Source organism: Apodemus sylvaticus, chromosome 23, assembly GCF_947179515.1.
Source record: "Apodemus sylvaticus chromosome 23, mApoSyl1.1, whole genome shotgun sequence".
In the NCBI taxonomy this organism is placed as follows: Eukaryota; Metazoa; Chordata; class Mammalia; order Rodentia; family Muridae; genus Apodemus; species Apodemus sylvaticus.
The window spans coordinates 52812902-52836280 of NC_067494.1; the positions used below are offsets into that span (position 1 = coordinate 52812902).

Here is a 23379-nt window from a genome sequence, read left to right on the forward strand (position 1 = left end):
CAGCTGTAAGTATGAAAGATGTATACCTTGCAGTGACTAGAAAATATATAGTAAGCTCACATTTTGTGAGTATGTGTACTGCTAATTTTGCTGATGAGTGAAACTGTCACAATAATCATCCAAGTTCTTTCTGGATACACTTCCATGGCCATTGAGAATTCTGAAACAGTTTTCTTCCCTTAGGCTTTGCATCTGAGGCCCTGTAACTAAGTGGAAAACAAGCTAAAAATATTTTTGTAGATCTTTTCTAGCCACAGGCATGGTGATTTCAGCAAAGACAACAGAAAGCAATAGCTCAGGGATTAACTACTCCTGAATTGATTTAGCCAAAAATGTAAAGCAGTAAACTTTATAGGAAAACAACTGAAGATGAGGGAGAATGTGCTATGCTAGACAAAAGGAAAAATGTACAAGAACCATGATAGGCCTAGCCAAAAGAAGTGGAGCCTTATGGTGAATAAAACCAAAGAGTATCAGTATCAGTATTAGTATCAGTATCAGTATCAGTATCATTCTTCCTTTTCCAGGTTGCAGGAGTCTCAGTACTTTCCTACTATGTTATGTATGTCTGCATGCCATTAATATGTGAAACCTAACTCACAAAATTCGTTTCTCACTTGGGTAAACCTAAATTCAAAAATTCAAATGAGATGTTTAATTACGGTGAAAAAGTCATGTTTTCCATTGACATTTTGAGCTTTGAACTCCAGAAATACTGATCTCCTTTTTTATCCTTCAGAAATCATTGAATAGGTATGTTGTCATAATCCATTCCTACACCTCCAGAAGTGGGCTTATATACTATTAAGATTTTATAACTGATTAATATATAAAAAAAATACCCTTCTTCCCTCCCATAAAACCTAGAACATGAAAATCATCTTAGCATATCCTATCATCCAATATACAGAATGAAAATATCAGGAGCAAGGCTCCATTTCTTAGCAGACAGAAGAAAGTTAAAGCCATAAACATAAACACCTTAAGAATAAATGGGAAAGTCGAGTGAAAGAAACTTCAGCATACGCAACAAAAAATAATACTATAATAAGAAATATAGGCACTGGTGCGTCTGGCCCTGCTGAGTGGAGGATCCAGTCCTGAGGCCTCTGGAAGGAGCCTTCTGGTCTCTGCCTCTGGATCAGGAACATCCTTGGGCCACTGTACCCCATCTCCAGGCAGTGCAGGAGGCCAGTTGTGCACACAGAAGCTGGCTGGGAGGAGGCAGCGTGCACTGGTGAGTCTAGCCCTGCAGAGCGGAGGGCCCAGTCTGGAGGCCTTTGGCAAGAGCCTTCCAGTTTCCGGCTCTGGATCAGGAACAGCCTCGGCCACAGCACCCCATCTCTGAGCAGTACAAGAAGCCAGCTATACACCCAGAGACCAGCTAGGAAGAGGCAGCTTGCACTGGTGAGTCTGGCATTGACAACAGGACCAACACCAGTAAGAACTAGATGGCAAAAGGCAAATGTAGGAACATTACTAACAGAAATCAAGGCAATATGACAGCATCTGAACCTATTTCTCCATTAACAGCATGTCCTGGATACACCAACACACCAGAAAAAGAAGATTTGGATTTAAAATCACTGGTCATGATGCTGTTACAGGAACACACGAAGGACATAAATAAATCTCTTGAAGAAATTCAGGAGAAAATGGATCAAAAGTTAGAAGCCCTTACAAGGGAAACACAAAAATCATTGAAAAAAATTCAGGAGAATACGGGTCAAAAGATAGAAGCCAATAAGGAGGAAATGCAAAAATCACTTAAAGAAATACAGGAGAACTTTGGTCAACAGGCTGAGGTCATGAAAGAGGAAACACAAAAATCTCTTAAAGAATGACAGGAAAACACAAACAAGCAAGTGAAGGAGCTGAGTAAAACCATCCAGGATCTAAAAACAGAAGTAGAAACAACTAAGAAATTGCAAAGGGAGACAACTTTGGAGATAGAAAACCTTGGGAAGAAATCAGGGGCGATAGATATAAATATCAACAACAGAATACAAGAGGTAGAAGAAAGAATCTCAGATGTCGAAGATACCATAGAAACCATGGACTCAACAGTCAAAGAAAATTCAAAATGTAAAAAGCTTGAAACCCAAAACATCCAGGAAATCCAGACACAATGAGAAAGCCAAACCTAAGGATTATAGGCATAGATGAGAGCGAAGATTTACAACTTAAAGGGCCAGCAAATGTCTTCAATAAAATTATGAAAGAAAACTTCCCTAACCTAAAGAGAGTTATGCCCGTGAATATACAAGAAGCCTACAGGACTCCAAACAGACTGGACCAGAACAGAAATACCTCCTGTCACATAATTATCAAAACCCCAAATGTAGTAAACAAAAAAGAATATTAAAGGCAGTAAGAGAAAAAGGCCAAGTAACATATAAAGGAAGACCTATCAGAATCACACCAGAATTCTCACCAGAGACTATGAAAGCTAAAAGATCCTGGGCAGATCTCATGCAGACTCTAAGAGAACTACTTTACCAAGGAAAATGCTCAGTTACCATAGAAGGAGAAACCAAGATATTCCATGACAAAACCAAGTTTACCCAATATCTTTCCACAAACCCAGCCCTACAAAGGATAATAGGAGGAAAACAGCAATACAAGGAGGGAAACTTCACCCCAGAAAAAGCAAGATAGTAACTTTCTTTCATCAAACCCAAAAGAAGTTAACCAATCAAATTTAAAAAATAACATCAAAAATGACAGGGAGTAATAATCACTATTCCTTAATATCTCTTAACATCAATGGACTCAATGCCCCAATAAAAAGACATAGACTAACTGACTGGATACGTAAACAGGACCCTACATTTTGCTGCATACAGGAAACACACCTCAGGGTCAAATACAAACACTACCTTAGAGTAAAAGGCTGGAAGACAATTTTACAAGCAAATGGTCTCAGGAAACAAGCTGGAGTAGCCATTCTAATATCAGATAAAATTGACTTTCAACCCAAAGTCATCAAAAGAGACTCTGAGGGACACTTCTTGCTGGTCAAAGGAAAAATACAACAAGAAGATAAATCACAGTGCAAATTTATGATATTGTTCTAGAATCATTTGCAGAAATTCATTTGGAAAATAGCACTTTGACCAGACATTTCATGTTAGTGGAAATGGAACATTTGAAAATGAACATCATCCTAAGTGAGGTAACCCAGTCTCAAAAGAACACTCATGGTATACACTCACTAATAAGCGGATATTAGCCTAGAAGCTTGGAATACCCAAGACACAATCCACATATCAGATGATGCCCAAGAAGAAGGAAGGAGTGGCCCTGTTCTGGAAAGGCTCAGTGTAGCAATGTAGGGGAATATCAGAACAGGAAGTGGGAAGGGGTGGATGGGGGAGCAGGGGGAGGGAAGACGATGTATGGGACTTTCGGGGAGGGTGGATCCAGGAAAGGGGAAATCATTAGAAATGTAAATAAAGAATATATCGAATAAAAAATAAAATGAAAAATAAATAAATAATATAAAATGAACCAATGAACCATCAATTTACAATGTGGCTCAGGTGCCCACCTGATCTAGTTGTTAGCTGACCCACCAATTTACATAATACACATGCACAGCAGAAATCTACTATTAAGTGGAAGTGGTATATGTGTGGTTGTGCCTAAAAATCTCTTGAAGCATTATTTTCTCATGTAAATAAATTACATGAAAAAGTTGCCCACTAAGTGCCTGTGGTTTCTATTCCTTTTGCAATTTCATCTTTTCCAAAGCATGTCTCATATCAGTTGACTAAGGAAAAGTAGACTAAGGCTGGTTTTACTGATGGTTTTGTATCTTATGCAGGTACTGCCCAGAAGTGGATGGCTACAATATTATAACTATATAAGCAATGGAGGAGTGTACCTCTTATCTCCACATCCTGTTCAACATCTGTTGTCATCTGTGGTTTTGATCTTAGCCATTCTGATAGGTATAAGGTAAAAATCTCAGGGTTGTTTTGATTTGCATGTCTCTGATCACTAAGGACTTTGGACATTTTTTCAGGGGCTTCTGAGCCATTTGAGATTCCTCAGTTGTGAATTATTGGTTTAGTTCTATACCCCAATTTTTGATTGGTTTGTTTAGTAATTTTGGTGATTAGTTTCTTGAGTTCTTTTTATAAGCCCTTTATCAGATGTGGGGCAGGAAATAGTTAAACTCAGGGCCAAAATCAACCAAATAGAAACAAAGAAAACAATACAAAGAATCAACAAAACCAGATGTTGGTTCTTTGAGAAAATCAACAGGATAGAGAAACTGTTAGCCAAACTAACTAAAGGGTGGAGAAGCACTATCCAAATTAACAAAATCAGAAAGGAAAAGATAGATAAAATGACAGAAATGGAGGAAATTAAAAAAATATCAGACCCTACTATAAAAGCCTATACTTAACAAAAAAGGAAAATCTTGAAATGGATGGTTCTCTCGAGAGGTACCATATATCAAAGTTAAATCAAGAGCAGGTAAACTAAACAAGCCCATATAAATAAGAAATATAAATCACTAAAAACCTCCCAACCAAAAAAAGTCCAGGGCCATATGGATTTCGTGCAGAATTCTACCAGACCTTCAAAGAAGACCTAATACTAATTTCTCCAAACTATTCAATAAAATATAAAGATAAGGAATACTACCTAACTCATTCTATGAAGGCACAATTACTTTGATACCTAAACCACACAAAGACCCAATCAAAAAAGAGAACTTTAGAGCAATCTCACTTATGAATATTGATGCAAAAATATTCAGTAAAATTCTTATGAACTGAATCCAAGAACACATAAAACCCTCATTCACCAGAATCAAATAGGCTTCATCACAGGGATGCAAGGTTGGTTCAATATATGAAAATCCATTAACATAATCTACTATATGAACAAACTCAAAGGAAAAAAATCAAATGATCATCTCCTTAGATGCAAAGAACCCATTTGACAAAATACAACACCCCTTCATGCCAAAAGTATTGGATAGATCTGGAATTCAAGGCTCATACCTAAACATAATAAAAGCAATTTACTGAAAACAAGCAGCCAATATCAAATTAAGTGGACACATACTTGAAGCAATCCCACTGAAATTGGGGATAAAACAAGGATGCCCACTCTCCCCATCTCTATTCAATATAGTACTCTACTCGAAGTGCTAGCTAGAACAATAACACAACAAAAAGAGATCAAGGGGATACAAATTGACAAAGAAGAGCAACTTCTTGTCCCTTCCCCCATAGCATTGAGCTGGACTTCCCAGCGCATTAGCGACATTCTTGGCTGGCAGCACCTAGCCTTCCTCTGCTGGTGTTATCTCTGGCCTTTGTTCCACTGGGAACAATACAGCTGCTTTCACCTTGACAACCAAGGCTGCCTCAGGGCAGTCTCACCTGGAGACCAGCAGAGACCTGTTAGAAGACCCGCTGAGAAGTGGAGCCAAGGAGTTCCCGACCTTCTCCTTGATGTTGGGGGGCAGGGTTGTTTTCTAAAGACTATATATTTTGGCTAAAATGTAGTAAAGTCAGTCTCTATTGGCAACTGTCCTCTTGACTCATTTCTCTTTCGTCCCCTTCCCGTTTATCCCCAGAATTCTCTTCCAGGTCTCCAGTTCACATGTGGCCGCGGGCGGCTACAACTTCTTTTATAGCAATTGGACATTTTAGATCTCTCCTCTCCTCTCCTTATGGAAGAAGCTCTGCTTAAGAGACAGGCATTTTTTCTTTCGACTTGCAGTAACAAGAGAGGAACAGTTGGCAGCACACAGGTGAAACAGGATTCTAGGAAAGAGAGTTAAGAAGCCTTCTTGGGTTTGGAGGTGCCAAGAGGAAGATGACACTGTTAAGTCCTAAAATATTCCATGGTGACTATCATTCACATATGCAATTGGCAACAGTTTTTATTTCACAAACCCAAGAAGCTTGCATTCAGTGATCTGCCACATACAAAAATGGTGACAACTCTAGTCAAAGGTTTGTAGGCCTTTTTATAGGGAATTATGAAAATTTTAGCTATGATTAAATAATCCAAAACTGGGAAACTGGGACCCAGGACACACATGATCATCTCGTTAAATGCTTGAAAATGCTTAGACAAAATACAATACCCCTTCATTTTAAAAGTTTTGGAAACATCAAGAATTCAAGGCATATACATAAGCATAATAAAAAGCAAACCAATAGCCAACATCAAAATAAATGGAGAGAAATTTGAAGCAAGGCCACTAAAATCAGGGACTAGGCAAGGCTACTCACTCTTTCTCCATTTATTCAATATAGTACTCAATACTCAAAGTGCTAGCTTGGGAAATTAGACAAAAAGAGAAGGTCAAATGGATACAAATTAGCAAAAAGGAAATCAAATCATTACTATTTGCAGATGATATTATAGTATATATAAAAGACATCAAAAATTCTACCAGAAAACTCCTACACCTGATAAACAACTTCAGCAAAGTGGAAGAATATAAAATTAACTCTAGCAAATCAGTAGCCTTCATCTACACAAAGAATAAACAGGCTCAGAAAAAATTAGGGAAACAGCGCCATTCACAATAATCACAAATAATATAAAATATCGTGGTATGACTCTAACCAATCAAGTAAAAGATCTGCATGACAAAACCTCAAGTCCCTGAAGAAAGAAATCAAAGACCCCAGAAAGTGAAAAGGTGCCCCATGGTAATAGATCAGCAGGATTAACATAGTAAAAGCATTCTGCAGATAAAATGCAATCCCCACCAAAATTCCAACTCAATTTTTCACAGAGATAGAACGAACAATTGTCAACTGCTCCTGGGGAGGAACCCACGTTACAGTTAATTTGTAATCAGTTGTACAAATAAGGCATTTATTGATTTTCTCTCTCCTTTTTCATTTTGTTTTTTGATTTAGTATTCTTGAATGATCTTTCCAGATATACAATCGTAGCTCTCCTAGAACTTCCTATATAAACCACACAGGCCTTAAATTCATAGCAGAGATCCACTTGCCACTTCCTTCTTATTATCAGGGATTAAAGGATTTCTCCACCACACTTGGAATTGGTTTCTAATGCAGATTATGACATCATGTTTTTTCCTTTGTTGTTTAATTAGATATCCAATATTTTTCTCTTCCCCCTCCCCTCTCTTATAAATTCTGTTAAGCAAGATCATGGAAAATAGACACCAGTAGGATACAAAAAGAAAAAACTTGATTTTTGGAAGAAGAACACAAAAAAGTTTAGAATACTATGGGATGAAAATGTCTTTGTAAGACTCTTACACATCAGACACTAATGCTCTCTGCATGTTTCCTCTTAGTCAACTTTCAAGTATATTGAAAAGGTAAGAGCTTCTCCAAGGTACATTGTCTCTTTGGAGACACTCACAAGAAACTCATAATTGCTTTTGGAAATTAGCAACTGGAAAACTCTTCAGAGTTCTTTGACCCCAATGCCAACATTGTTATTGCTACTGCCAGTGAAATGAAGATTATAACTCATAAGAGACTTGAGGTCGTAGAATTGTAGATGTTTATATCAGCATTGAGATGCCTTCTTCTCCAACAATGATGCTTATTAATATTTTAGGAGCTACATACTGAGCTTAAGATTCATGATATAGGAGTTAAGCAAGCATTTGTAATTCTGCTTGGAGGACCATTCCAGCAAATAAGGGATATTTGGTAAGTGCACAAAACAGATATAAAGCAAACTCTGTCTAGTGAGAGGGAGAGTTTCTAAGCTGTGGTAAGATCAACTAACTAAAGCAACTTACTGAGCTTGCACTAATCCTTCACATAGTTAATACTATGGACTGAAATCTTTGAGCCTGAGTTTTGAAGATTTCATTTAATTTCAAATGTGATTAAGTATTATAGTAATTGGGACATTAATATTTTTCTCTAGCATATTTTACATAAGTCATTAATGACTTTTTATATAATTTTCATAGATGAAAGAAAAATGGTTTCATGTTTATAAGAAAGATTTAAAAAAAAGAACTATAGGAAACACCAAACCCTGGAATGAATCATGAAATGAAATTGTTTCTAGAGTAATGAATATTGAGTATATCCTAAAATGAAGTTTTAATGACTGATGACTGCTTTATCTCTTGAACTTGAGAACACTATGTTGAAAGGAAAGTGGCTGTCACTGTAAATCTTGCACAACATACATTTAGCACAAATTTCTTCTGTCACTTATTTAGTTAGGGGTTATGGCAATGCTATTGTCATCGGTTGGATTTGTTTTCCAGCTTTAATTATTTGTTTTCCAGTTTTATTGACACTGAAAGCTTTGTAGCTGGCAGGCAAAGAAACCATCACTTATCTAAATTCATTGACCATATTTACATCAGTATTTCTATTGATAAAACATAATATTCTACATTTACATCAGTATATCTATTGACAAAGCATAGTATTCTACATTGTACTGATTTTATGTTTGTCTTTGGGATTTCTTATAACCTTGGTTTTTCGTTAAAAGTTTGATCAAGCATAAATATTAATAAATATAAATCTTGTCTTAAAATTATTTTGTTCATGCAATATGTATGTTTGTGTATCTCCTTTCACATTCCTGACTGATTGCCTGTATATGTATGGTCATTGTACAATGTCAGTTGTTCCATAGGCAATTTTCGACCATATTTTAAACTATGAGACACTATATTTCTGGTCTCAAACTCACTGAGTTGGCTAAGGTGACTGGTTAGTTGTCCCTGGAATTTTCTCATCTGTGCGTCCCCACTGCTTGACTACAAGTGTATACTGACAGAATCATTTATTTTAATGTTAATTCTAGAGCTTGAACTCATTTCCATATATTCAGAATGCAAGTATGTTCATAACTGGAGTATATTGTTCTTCCAGAAGTAACTTAATTTCTATAATATACTATTTTGTTACATATTAACTTTCATGTTTTAAAGGTCAATGTAACATTACTTAACAATTCATTTGACTAATATCTCTGTTTTTGCCTTGGAGAATATCTACTATAGGAAATCAGGGGCCTATGTTGCACTCATGGAATTTAATTTTAACAAAGGCAGTTTTTGTAGTATTGGATTATATTTAGCACAACACTGTTAGATAATGTCAGAATTATCTAACAATATTCAATGTAAAATATAAATCATATATGCAAAGATTAAGACTTTGAAAATATTTGAAATGTTTCTAATATATTACTTTTCAAAACAAACCTATGTGATTTGTTATATTAATAATTTACAGTCTACATTTGTCAATTCTACCTACTGCTCATAACAGATATGAAATTTGACAATGATTTACCAAACATCTTCTTATACATTTTCCTGATATGAATGGAAGATCATTGTTTCCATCATATATTTATGAAAACCACAGGAGTTTTAGGAACAAGATTGCCAATTCTGTTGAAGTTTTAAAATAAATACTCAGAAAATATCTGAGTATTAATCTGAGGTAGGTTTTAAAAATGAGAATACATGATCTTAGTTAATGTGATAACTGTAACCACACTGAATGCTTCTATACAGAATCTTGAATCCTTTACAAAATCTCAAGAAAATTTCCAGGCAATGGAAACTGGCAAAATGATTGTAGAGATCAGAAAATCTAAATGGTCCATGGATTTCAGAATGAAGATGGAACTCTGGATGATTTATACTTTCTGCTGAACACCTCTTCCATTTCTACATTGCATATTATTTGAGTTATTACACTTAATTTTCAAACAAAGGGTGTGTTTCAATTCCAAATTATCATCTTTCCAAGTGTCTCAACATCTTGACAGTTCTTAGAACTTAAAGATTTCCATTGTGTGACTATTACTTTCCTGTATTTCAACATTTAGTATTATAGGTTATCAGAACAATTATTTTGTGTATGTTCAAGAATAACAGCTATCCAACAATTCCATGAGATACAGTGCTGCCAAGCATCCTGGACACTCACCTGCCTCATGTAAGACTGGTGACTGTCACAATTCCTGGGTTTTTTTTTTATCTAATGGAGAACATAATAACATGAAAGTATAAATTTTGCAGCTTATTACAAAAGATTCATAGAACACGATGTTTTTTTCAAAAAATTGTATTGTCATCATTATTGTCAAGGATGTTTTATCTGTGGGCCCATAATTTGGATCTGTGGTGCCATAACATCTATCTTAGATGAATACTAGCAGCCCTTGAGACATGTTCAATGTAACTTTATGCTAACATTCATTTTTAGTGCCAATTGCTTTTTAAACATTTATTTGTAGACATAATTTGCATGTGAGTGTGTGGAGAGCATGAATTAGCACTTCCTTTCAATATAACATCTAAATCACTTTTTGAATCTTATGATGAGTAAATTTATGCTAGATAATAAATATTTGTTGCTTAAGAATAGGAAAATATGAACATTTTTCTTATATCATTTAATTTTTATGCTAAAATTTCAGATTAGAAATGTACTCGGTATGGATTTATTTCCTGGTATACATGGCAATGGAGTCTCTTTTTCGCTGATATGAATGGTTATCAAAGTTATCCTAGAAATGTACAATTAACTTTCTTCTCCATTTGCAATGTCTCATCATTGCTTTTCTCACAGAAACAATGCTATATTGTAAATGCTGAATAATTCTAATAATAATTTTATGGAGTTCTATTTAGAAATATGTACCTTTAAGACTGGAACAATTTTATGGAAAGTTATTATGGTTTCCAAAATATATGTGATTAATGTCAGGATCTTGTTATGATACACATATCTTTTTGGTTTTATTGAACTCAAGTGAGTCTCTCCTACCAACCTCATAGACAACAAAACATCAAATTAACCATATTGCTCAGAAAAACAAGTGTCACCATAATTTAAAGGAAAAGGTCCTAAATGACAAGATGGAATTGAGGAATTTGGCAATAGGAATAATGTTCTTCTCACAAAGTACTGTTGGAATTCTGGTAAATCTTTCTCTTCTATCCCATCATCTAATTATTTACTATAATGAATACACATTGAAGCCTATAGATTTAATCAATATACATCTGATTGCAGCCAACTTCTTGATACTTTTCTCTAAAGGTGTGCCTTACACAATAGTAGCACTTGGAAAGAAAGAGTTCATCAGTAATTTTATTTGCAAACTTGTTTTATATATTCAAAGACTCGGCAGAAGCATGCCTGAGGGCACTACTTGCCTCTTGAGTGTCTACCAGGCCATCACAATCAACTGCCAGAAATCCTGTTGTAAGAATCTTAAAGTCATATATTCAAACCACATTGGCCTGTCTATCTTCTTCTGCTGGGTCATGTATATTACTGTAAATTTCATTTCCCTGTGCTTATGCATATTGAAACGATTCAAAATAATATGAAAGAAAAAAGAGATTTTTTACTCTGTTCTGCTAGTCGTGATAAATTTGTAGAATTTCTGTACATAGCGTTATTATTATTTCCTGAAGTCTTGTTTTCTGTGCTCATTATCTGGTCCAGTGGCTCCATGATTGGCTTTCTCTACAGACACAAGCAGCACATTCAACACATCCGGAGCACCTCCATTTCTCTTAGAACCACCCCTGAGTCTAGAGCCACCAAGAATATCCTTCTTCTTGTGTCTGCATTTGTAGCTTTTTATAGTCTCTCTTCCATATTGCAAGGTTTTGTTGCTATTTTATATGAGCCCAGTTGGTGGTTAGTGAGCATCACAGCCATCAGTTCTATGCTTTTTCCAACTTTGAGCCCTTTTATCATGAGTCAGGATATCCTTGCACTCAGATTCTGCTTATTCTGGACAAATAATATTAAAATCAAATAATTGCTTCACAAGTGTGTAAATGGTATAATTTTGCTGTTGATTTATGTGTTTAATCACTTGTATCCATCCAAGAGTCAGTATGAAAATTATGAGAGAAGCTTCTAATCTGGTTGAGATAATGCCTCAGAGGGCAGCATGCAGAAGAATGCAAATTGACCCATTCTTATTTCCATGTACTAAACTTCTCTCCAAGTGGATCAAGGACCTCCATGTAAAACCAGACACACTGAAACTAATAGAAAAGAAACTGGGGGAGACCCTTGAGGACATGGGCACAGGGGAAAAGTTCCTGAACAGAACACCAATAGCTTATGCTCTAAGATCAAGAATTGACAAATGGGACCTCATAAAATTACAAAGTTTCTGTAAGGCAAAGGACACTGTTAAAAGGACAAAATGGCAACCATCAAATTGGGAAAGGATATTCACCAACCCTACATATGATAGAGGGCTAATATCCAATATAAACAAAGAACTCAAGAAGTTAGACCCCAGGGAACCAAATAACCCTATTAAAAACTGGGGTACAGATCTAAACAAAGAATTTTCACCTGAAGAAATTCAGATGGCCGACAGGCACCTTAAAAAGTGCTCAACATCATTAGTCATTAGGGAAATGCAAATCAAAACAACCCTGAGATTTCACCTCACACCAGTCAGAATGGCTAAGGTCAAAAACTCAGGAGACAGCAGGTGTTGGTGAGGATGTGGAGAAAGAGAAACACTCCTCCACTGCTGGTGGGGTTGTAAGATGGTACAGCCACTTTGGAAATCAGTCTGGCGGTTCCTCAGAAAACTGGACATGACACTTCCAGAGGACCTTGCTATACCTCTCCTGGGCATATACCCAACGGATTCCCCGGCATGCAATAAAGACACATGCTCCATTATGTTCATAGCAGCCTTATTTATAATAGCCAGAAGCTGAAAAGAACCCAGATGTCTGTCAAAGGAGGAATGGATACAGAAAATGTGGTATATTTGCAAAATGGAATACTACTCAGCAATTAGAAACAATGAATTCACAAAATTTTTAGGCAAATTGTTTGATCTGGAAAATATCATCCTAAGTGAGGTAACCCAATCACAAAAGAATACACATGGTATATACTAACTGATAAATGGATATTTGTTCAAAAGTTCAGAGTATGTATGATACATCTCACAGGCCATATGAAGCTCAAGAAGAAAAACAAATGTATGGATGCTTCAGTCCTTCTTAGAAGGTGAAAGAAAATAATCTTGGGAAGTAGAAAATGGAAGCAATCTGGGAGGCAGAGCGGAGGAGGAGGAAAAGGGGGTAAGGATCAGGAGAGTGAGGAGATGGGATGGGGGAAGAAGTACAGAGTCAGGAAACTGAATCTAGGTGTGTAGCAGTGAGGGGTGGGGAGCTGGGGGTAGCCACTAGAAAGTCCCAGATGCCAGTGAAGCAAGAGCTTTCCAGAACCCAATGGGAATGCCATTAGAGGAAATGCCCAATCATGGGGAGATAGAACCTTTAGAGACCATATGCAATGTGTAGGCACGGCCCCCAGTTGAGGCATGGAACCACCTACCCAGCTCAGAATTTTAACTCAGAATTGTTCCTGTCTAAACAAAATGCAGAGACAAAGAATAGAGTAGAGACTGAAGGAAAGACCTTCCAGAGACTGTTCTACCTGGGGATCCATCCCATCTGCAGACAACAAGTCTAGACACTATGCTGATACCAGGAAGCACTTGCTGATTAGAGTCTGGTATAACTGTTCCCTGAGAGGCTCTGCAAGAGCCTGAGAAATACACATGTGGATGGCTGCAGCCACCCATTGAACTGAGCACTGGTACTACAATGCAAGAGTTAGGGGAAGGACTGAAGGAGCAGAAGAGGTTTGCAATCCCATAGGAAGAACAACAATATCAACTAACAGGATTCCCCAGAGCTCCCAGGGACTAAACCAACCAAAGAGTACTTATAGAGAGACCAGTTGCTCTAGTTGCATATGTAGCAGAGGACTGCCTTATTTGGCATCAGTGAGAGGGAAGGACCTTGGGTCTGTGAAGGCTTGATGCCCTAGTATTGGGTGATGCTAGGACAATGAGGCGGAAGTGAGTGGGTGGTTGAAGCACACTCATAGAAGAAGGAGGAGGAGGGGTCATGGTGTAGGAAGATTTGTGGAGGGGAAACCACTGGAAAAGGGACATTTGAAATGTAAATAAAATAACCATTAAAGGAATCTAAGGAACAAAACAAAAACAAAATCAAAACTCCAGTGAACTCTAGAAATATCTACTCAAGAACAAATACCCAGTTTATACCAGTGCCTTTCTTTCTTTCTGTCTTTATAGAAACTCATTTGAAACCTATATATTACTGATTGTAATGATGGGACTTCTGAAAATTAAGATCTCATACATGGTGTTATCCAGTCTGACGTGAGAGAATAAAAGTAATTCAGTCATCACCAACCTGTTGACAATTTATGACCACAGGTCATCTGTAATGACACAGAGTTCCTGATCCTTACCTAGCTATCACAGTATACACTCAATAGCAGCTTCCCAAGACATTCAGGTACCATTTGTGGCTATATCTTTCCATAAGAACCTTTAATATTATATATGATCACTCTCTATTCAAAGCTTATCACAGTGGAGACATGGCAGTCATTAATATTTGAAATGTTTTAAAATTTGTCTTCAATGTACCTTTGCAAAATATTATATTTTATAATAATATTAATATAGTTTATAACAAAATATATAATATTAAAATAATAAAATATGAACAGATATGTTTTTATTTGGAGATATATTTTATTCATATTTTTCATCTGTGATTTGTCCTTTTCATTCTTGTAACTTTTTATTCTATAGAAGACAATGTTTCATTTGAAGTACAACCCATTGATTTTCTCTTTTATATTGAAGAGAATGACACACTTGTGAAATCTTCAGTGAATAAAAACTTACAATACAGGCAATAGTAAACGTGCTGGAGAAGTATTCTGCTGCCTAAGAATATGGCGTCTTGTATGAGTGAACCCTACACCTCTAGTCTTTTCCACACACCAATTTTTATATCAAAAAGTCATGCCATGCTATCATGGGACTAGATAGCACATTAGTCATAGAGATAACAAAATGTTAACATTTTGTTAAATACAAATAGTATTATTGCACTGACTCCTCTTGAATTATTTCTAAAACTATAGTTCCCAATAACTCTTAATATTTTTAGATGAATTTCTTTATGTAGATGATAATTAACACAGGCCTGCTACCAAATGATGAATGATCAGAAAAAATAAAGGAATATAGTGTTCTGATATATGAATGGGGCATACGTATTGAATATACCAATTGAGATTTATTGATCTCTAAAATATAACTGGAAAGATAATTGCTGGGGACCAGCCCCTTTGTGGGGGTTCTTCTTTCTTGAGGCAGCAGATGGGGAAGAGCATAGGCTGAGGGTAAGACTTTGTCGTATGAGATATTTAGGGTTGCTGTATAATAAAAAGTTTACTTATCTAAGTCTAAGTTACTCTGCTACTGTAGCTGCTCTGACTTCTGTGATCCTTTGAGGCCAGAAACTGTTGTTTCTAAACACCTCATCCTAAAACAGCAGGAGATAAAGTAAAGGATTAATTGTCCAGATGCCTCTTGCTTGTCAGGCTAGGGGGAAGTTTGGAGCAGTAAATTTCTACTGAACCAGGAGAAGAGAATAACACTTGCAGATGGAAAAACTTTTACAGAAGCAAATATGCATAATATCACATAAGTTTATATACAGATTCATGCATGCTCATTTCTACATTCAATTCAAACTAGTTGGGTCCAACTTGCATGCTCTCTCACAATTACATACTTACACACATATGTGCGTACATTCTTACAATTACATGCATATACACACACCCATACTTACATATGCATATGAAGAAAATGATCAAGCACTGATGCAGAAAAAAAATCACTCATTCTAGATGAAAAATGAACTCCACCCTTTTAATGCTAAATGAATTAAACCCAAATTTGTAAAAAAAAAAAAAAAAAAAAAAAAAAAAAAAAAAGCTTTGTTCCTTTTAACAATACTAAGCTTGCCTTGTTATTAAGAAAGGGCCTGTTCTGTCCCATGGTAAGGAAAAGCCTGCCTGCTCCTTCTGCTCTCTGCATCTTCTTTTTTTTTTACTCTTTCGCTCTGCATACTTCACATTGCTCTCTTAGGCTTTTTTTTTTTAATGTTCCCTCAAGTTTTCAAGTTATTCCACTCTATATTTTCCTTCTAAGCTTGTTCTCTCCTCCTGCTCTGAAGTCACAAATGCTTTTACTCTCAATGCCCTCCCCATGAAAGCTATACTTCTAGGTTCTTCTTGAGTTCAGTTCTGTCTAAAAGGTGTTCTGTCTAAAAACTTGCCCTCAGCTTAGTTCCCTCTCACAACTCAAATCTTCTCAGCTCAGTTCCTCTCACCTCGGTTCTGACTCTTCTCTGTGTCCTCAGCACTTAAACATCTTTCAGATTACATGATCACATTTAACAAAGTTCATCACAAGTTCACACAAAAATATCAAATCATAAATTGAAATAGAAGTTTACAACAAAGAATGTTTGCATGCATACCCATTAGAAGTAATTATCTAGCTAAACATTCATAACCTATCTCAGCTCCACAGGTTCAATGAAGTCTTAAAACCATAACTACATTACTAGTGAAGTATTGTATAGTTAAACCCAGTTAATATTTTGTCTTCTGTCCTAGCACCTATAATAAATTTAGTTCCCTTTTTATGACCTTTGGTTAATTGTTTTATAACCTCTTGGAATGTGTTCTGAGTAGGAGAAAGTCTGGTTACCATTGAAGAGCAATTAATTGGGGACAATTCAGAGACTGGCAGATTTCTCATTGAAGTTTTGACTATCAAAAAAGGACCACATAGCAGTTCCACTATAAAAGAACTTAGGTATCCTTATAGGCTCATCATTAAGACTTAGATCAGCCAGGGGGTGGTGGCGCACGCCTTTAATCCCAGCACTTGGGAGGAGGAGGCAGGCAAATTTCTGAGTTTGAGGCCAGCCTGCTCTACAGAGTGAGTACCAGGACAGCCAGGACTATACAGAGAAACCCTGTCTCCAAAAAAAAAAAAAAAAAAAAAAAGAAAGAAAGACTTAGATCATCTATTTGTCAATATAGCATCACTACAATACAGTACATCTTCATGGATCTGCAGAGATCTGCTCCAAAGGGGTGTGCTACTACTTAGTGATATACATACATACATACATACATACATACATACATACATACATACATATATATATTAACAGGAAAAACATATATTAGTAGGAGGAATCTTTCCTACAATGAATTCCTTACAGCCTTGCTTAATAAGGGTGTACCTGCTGCAGATTATGTAATAATTCGAAGCAACCCATTTCAGGATGATAACCTGCTAGTTAATAGCTTATCCCATTATGGTTCTTCACAGATAATAAGAGACAAAATCATCCAAAACATTGAGGAAACAATGTATTCTAGACATAATTGGGCATATGCACATGTGATTTTCTATAAGTATGAATCCTTAATGAAGACATCTGAATGACCAAGATTGAAAAAAATACCAAAATGGAATGGAAAAAGCGGGGAAGCAATTGAACACCCAGTTTAGTTATTAGCATTTGAAAGCTGTTGGAAAGGAATTGTCCATTTGTTTTCTCTACTGTAAAGACTCCTAATAGGTAAACAGAAAACAAAGCCCCACTATTGGTACATCGCTGCTCTCAGAATTGTAACTATAGATTTCTCCATTTATTCTGTGAATATACTGCAGTGCTGATTATTTCCATCTAAATTCTTTTCTAAGTGCTATTTCATTCGTAGACCACATCTATCAGGACAAGAAACTTTTAAGTCACAAAATATAAATAATTTTTCAGAATCCTTTTTCATCAGCTTCATTTTGGCTAATTTTAATTAAGATAAAGGTCCTGTGATATGCTGTCCAATTTTCTGTTTCAAAAAATATTCTAGTGAATTATAGAATCTCTAGGAATTCTGCAAGCATAGGGAAGAAAGAATGAAAGAAATGATTCGTCTTTAGATTCTACCTGACTAATTCTCTAATTGCTTCAACCTTTCAACATTGGGATCCTTAGTGGATAGAGGAAGTATATGCACATTTTTTTAATGATGAATGATGATTATTTTCTCCACAAGAAACAACTGTAGTTTTCTCTGATGTCTATTTTATGATTTTAGATTAGGAATGAAGCAGTGGGGGAGGGGGATCCAGGAAAGGGAAACTCACTTGAAATGTAAATAAAGAATATATCGAATAAAAAAAGGAACGAAGCAGTGGGTTATGTGGAATTCAATGAATCCTGGTGATTTATTTTGTGGGGTGTAGTTATATATGTAAAAGTAGCAACTTTTTGCCCTGTTGGTGTGATATTTGTAATTCTGCTACTATATTAATCACCTCCTATTTTAGTTAATTTGCCACATTTGTACAAAAAAGGCAATAGTTTCCAGTGTTGATTATGATGTCATGTTTTCCTCTGACTGATACTTCAATAGTTATCCCTAAATTCCTAACTGTCTCTTTTTTGTTCTATATTAGTGCTTTAAAATGAAACAGTTGTGGGATCAGAAAATTAATAATTTACTTTGTGTAGACAAACCCAGCGAAGGGTGATTTCTGAGAAGACACATAGGCTTCTGTGCACTCTAGACAATTCAAGGCCTGATGCTGCAAGAACCTTTCCTCCCTGCCAGCCTTCAGCAATCTTGTAATTCTAAGAGACTCTCAAAACACTTTTCCTGTTTTGAGACAATCACAAGAAACAAGAAATCAGCCCTGGTAATTAGGAACTGGAAGAAGTCTTAGAAAAGTTATTGTCTCCCAAAGCAAACACTGTCATTGTCAATGCAGGGGAGGCAGCAATTACCATTCTAATTGAGATGAAGTCACAGAGCTGTGAACCTTTTTCAGGGATTCTCTCCCTGTCTCTTCTACAGTGCTGACAGCATGCTAGCAGCTGCACACTGAGCTGAAGGTTCTGCTGGGGAAAAGAAAGAAGGATGTACTTTGTACTGAATCTGTTAAGCAGAGAAAATAAAAGAGAACTGGTAAGTGTTTTATTCTGGAGAGGGGATTCTGGAGTGAAAATACATGTAGATAAATTTCAACTATGGAAGAAGAAAACTTTCTGGGCTATAAGCAGAGAGCTAATGAGAAGTATTTCTGTGAACTGGTACTAATCCCAGGTATTGCAAACAAGTGATAAAAATCTCTGCTTCTGACACTTGCTGAATCATACCAATGGTATAGTGAATCTGGTTTCAAAGAAGTATTTTGATTATAATAATTATGTCATTTGTGTTTCTATCTTTCCAAGTTTTACATTAATCATGCACAAATTTTAAATATGAAAATCATAGATGCTGGGATCAAAGTGTTTCATGTTTGACAAGGATTAAAATGAAATTATTGTCATATTAATCTGTAAAAAATCTAGAATCTGAGTCAGCTTCTCTAGTAAAAAGAGACATGAACTAATAGACAATTATGTCCTTGTTGCAGAGGTTACTTTCCTCTTTGAATCTGGGAACATTCACTGAAGGGAAGATGACATCATCATTGAGAGTTTTGAACAATGTTCAAGCTGGGATGAATTTATATGTTCATTACTTTCATTCTCCCTTGTTCGGAGATAATCAACTGTTCCTACAACTTTAATATTGTGTTTCCCAGTTTTCAGAGTTGATACTGATGGCATCTATAATTATGGTCATGGCAGACAAATATTTAATCATAGGAATATGTCCACATGAATATTTTTCTTTCTTTAAATATATTCAATGCACAGTTTTTCATATTGCAGACTGTTTTTGTATGTCTTGTAGTTAAATGACTTTCACTAACGTTTATTTTATTTTTTTACTTATTCAGCTTACATCCCACTCACATACCTCCTCTCTGCCACGCCTCCTACAATCCTTCCCCCACATATCCCCCAATTCTTCTCTAAGGTGGTGGGGGCCCCTGAATAACCTGCCACCCTGGTACTTTAAATTTCTCTGAGGCTAGGTGTGACCTTTCCTGTTGAGGCCAGACAAGGCAGCCCAGCGAGAATAACATATCCTGGATACAGGCAACAGCTTTTGGGATTGGATCCATTCCAGTTGTCCGGGACCCACACGAAGCCCAAGCTGTACATCTGCTACATATGTGCTGGGATGTCTAAGTCCAGCCTGTGCACATACTATGTTTGGTGGTTTAGACTTTGAGAACTCAAAGGTTCCAGGTTAGTTGACTCTGTGGGTCTTCATGTGGAGTTTCTATTCTCTTAGAGGCCGCAAGCCTTGCACATGTTTTTCCTTAAAAATCCCAAAGCTTCATCCACTGTTTGGCATTATACCTAAAATGTTTTTACTAAATCTGGGGATTCACAAATTAAAGTTTTTAATTTTAAGTTGCTAATAATAATATTTTTTGTTTATGTACAGGTATTGTGTGTAGTTTCTATGTAAGTTCAGATGCATTCTTCATTAACTATATTCATTTATTCATAGTACAATATCATTTGGAATTCCTTAAATAAATTACTTTTGGGAATTTGGGAATATGGTCTCTTAGGTGACTGTAACTCCAATTAGATCAGCTTTGATCTTCATTGACTCCAAATAACTTTTGATTCTTACTCTCCAGTGCTTAGACCAAATGTGAATGACATTAACATGTATATTTTCATTTCTGTTATGTTCAAGGTTTTATGTGTATACTTTCTGACATTCCTAGGAGACTCAGCCTCAAAGCAAATTATTCTTGCTCAGGATACTATCCTATTACTTACTTCTTTTCTAAATGGTTGGGGAGCCTTATTTGCAAGCATTGAACTGAGAACATCTTAGTAAGACATTGGCTCCTAATTTTGCATTTCAATTTGCTTTGGTCTTTCTGTTCTAAATGGTCAATGCTGATAACATATGTATAGGAGAAAATGATGTAATTATGTTATAATAAAAACATAACTATGATGTACTTTTAAAAATTACATGACAAGAAATTAGTTATTTTATTTGAGTTCTAGAGATTGAATATGAATTCTCCAACTGTGATGCAAGCCCTTTAACAATTAATCTTCCCCTCAGTACTAATATATGTCACAGTGTTATTTCACATATTAGTTTTCATGTTTCATAGTTGATAATGAGATTTGAACAATGTTCATGAAAATAATACTGTGCTGATTTTTATCTGAGATATCCCATCATGTTTTCATCATGAAACTATGAAAAATTTTAATGTGAAAAATGTTGGGTGGATCTTAACATATCAAATTCAAATTAGACATAGGCAATTTCTATTGATTTACACTGTGTAAAAAATTTTATTTATATATGATGTGGGGAATTTAAGATACAGTGTAAATAAACTAAGTATCAGCTGAACATTTCAAAATGTAGCTCACATAGTATCATTGAGCACAAAATTATGTGATTATCTGTGCAAGCAGCCAGGTAATGTTCTCATTTCTTAAGTCACCAAGCTGCCTCAAATTACCTTTTGAAATTATGTGATCATCTACAAAGTCTTCTATAAGACTGTATAGATGGTGGGAACTAACGTTAGCTAAATAGTGATTATTGCTACTTCTCTTTGCAGTTTTCAATTAAATTTAGAAAGCCTTTTAACATTTCTGCATTAAAAATTTTGAGATGGGTATGTGTCCTCATCCCTTGACCTGGGGCAGTGCCTATCTTCAGGAGGTGGTCTTTACAGGTTCTATCTCCCTGTTCTCTGATCATTTCGGCTAGAGTCATCCCTGTTGGGTCCTGGGGGCCTCTCTTTTCCCTGATGTCATGGTGCCTCATGAAACAGAAATAGGATATCCACAATTATATTTGTTACAATTCTGGGTCATTAAATCAATAGGTGGTATTATTTGTTATGTGAATACAAATGCATAGGTTGATGTCTATGTTAATCTTTATCAATCAGTGGATATAGTTATAAATATAGATATAGATATATAGATATAGACATTCAGATAGACACGTAGCTATGAACCACCTATTTTCATTTGAGATCACCGCAGGGGGTGGGTTTTCTGTGGCTCTCTCCACCATCTGATGCCTGATGAGCAAGAATTAATTTATCATTAAGTATGAGTTATTGTGAAATGTTTTGAGAGCTCTTCATCAGAGTAATATGTTCCATTTTCTTAAACTGTGTTATTTATTCATATTCCAAATGTCCCCCCTCAGTCTTCCCTCCAAGTGCTCTTTACCCCATGCCCCCTCCCTTTTGCTCCCCATCCCCTTCACCCACCCACCACCATCTCACTTGGCCACCCACATTCACCTTCCCTGGGGCATCCGTTCTCCACAAGATTAGGTGCCTGCTCTCCTACTGAAGCCAGGCAAGACAGCCTTCTGCTACCTGTGTGATTTGGGTAGCGGGGGGCCATAAACCAGCCTATTTTTGCTCTTTGGATGGTAGCTTAATCTCTGGAAGTTCCCAGGTATCTGGGTTCATTGATACTTACAGGCCTTCCTATGGGGTGCATGTTCCAATATTTTTCTTTTCTTTTATGTGTAAGGTTATGCTGCTTGCATATGTATTGGTATATTATGTACGTGCATTGTGTGCAAAAGTCACAAGTGGGCTTTAGATCCCCAGAAGCTAGAGTAAGGAAGAGTTGTTAGATACCATGTTAATGTGGATGACAGAACCTCAGTATTCCGGAAGAGCAGTCACTGCTTTTGACCACTGGTCTATCTCTGGCTTTCTAAATGTGCAGACCAGGCTGTCCTTGATTCCTGATCTTTGTTCTCCCATCTCATTAGCATAACCTAACAGTGAGCACTATTTCAACTGGATATATTTTTCTTTGGTCCTCTTAAAAATAAATATTTCTTTTATGCTTTGAGATTGTAACTACATAATTTCTCACCTTGTGTTTATCCCTACAAAGCTTCTCATATAACCTTCCTTGTTCTCTTTCAAACTGATGGCCACTCTTTCATAAATATACACATGCATATGATATTAAATACATAAAACAACCTTCTAAGTCTGTGTTACACTATTTGTATTTACATGTTTGCAGGGCTGATCTGTTAGTATTGGATACCCAGTTAGTGTGCTCATCCCAGAGAAAGACTATTCTTTCCTCTCTCAATATTCCATAGTCGCCTATAGTATTTTCTGTAGAGTTGCGGTCTCATGAGTGTTTTGTTTGTTTGTTTGTTTATTTATTTATTTATTTTATATTTCAAGTGCCATCCCCTTACCAAGTTTCCTCATGCCAAGAAGCACCCTATCCCACCCCCTTCCTGCTTCTATGAGGGTGTTCCCCTACACTGGCACATCTATCGAACCTTCAAAGGAACAAGGACCTCTCCTTCCATTGATGTCTGACAAGGCTGTCCTCTGCTACATATGCACAAGTGTACTCCTTGGTTGGTGGCTTAGTACCTGGGAGCTCTTGGGGATCTGGTTGGTTGATATTGTTGTTCTTCCTATGAGGTTGCAAACCCCTTAAACTCCTTCAGTCCTTTCTCTAACTCCTCCACTGGGGACCCATGCTCAGTACAATGG

The 23379-nt window shown here is 36.3% G+C and overlaps 1 protein-coding gene across 1 annotated transcript in view; it reads left to right on the forward strand.

The window, feature by feature from the left end:
* The window catches only part of LOC127673567 (formyl peptide receptor 2-like), a 476281-nt gene that overhangs the window by 384789 nt on the left and 68113 nt on the right, over positions 1–23379 (forward strand). The gene's annotated exons all lie outside the window — the stretch shown is intronic.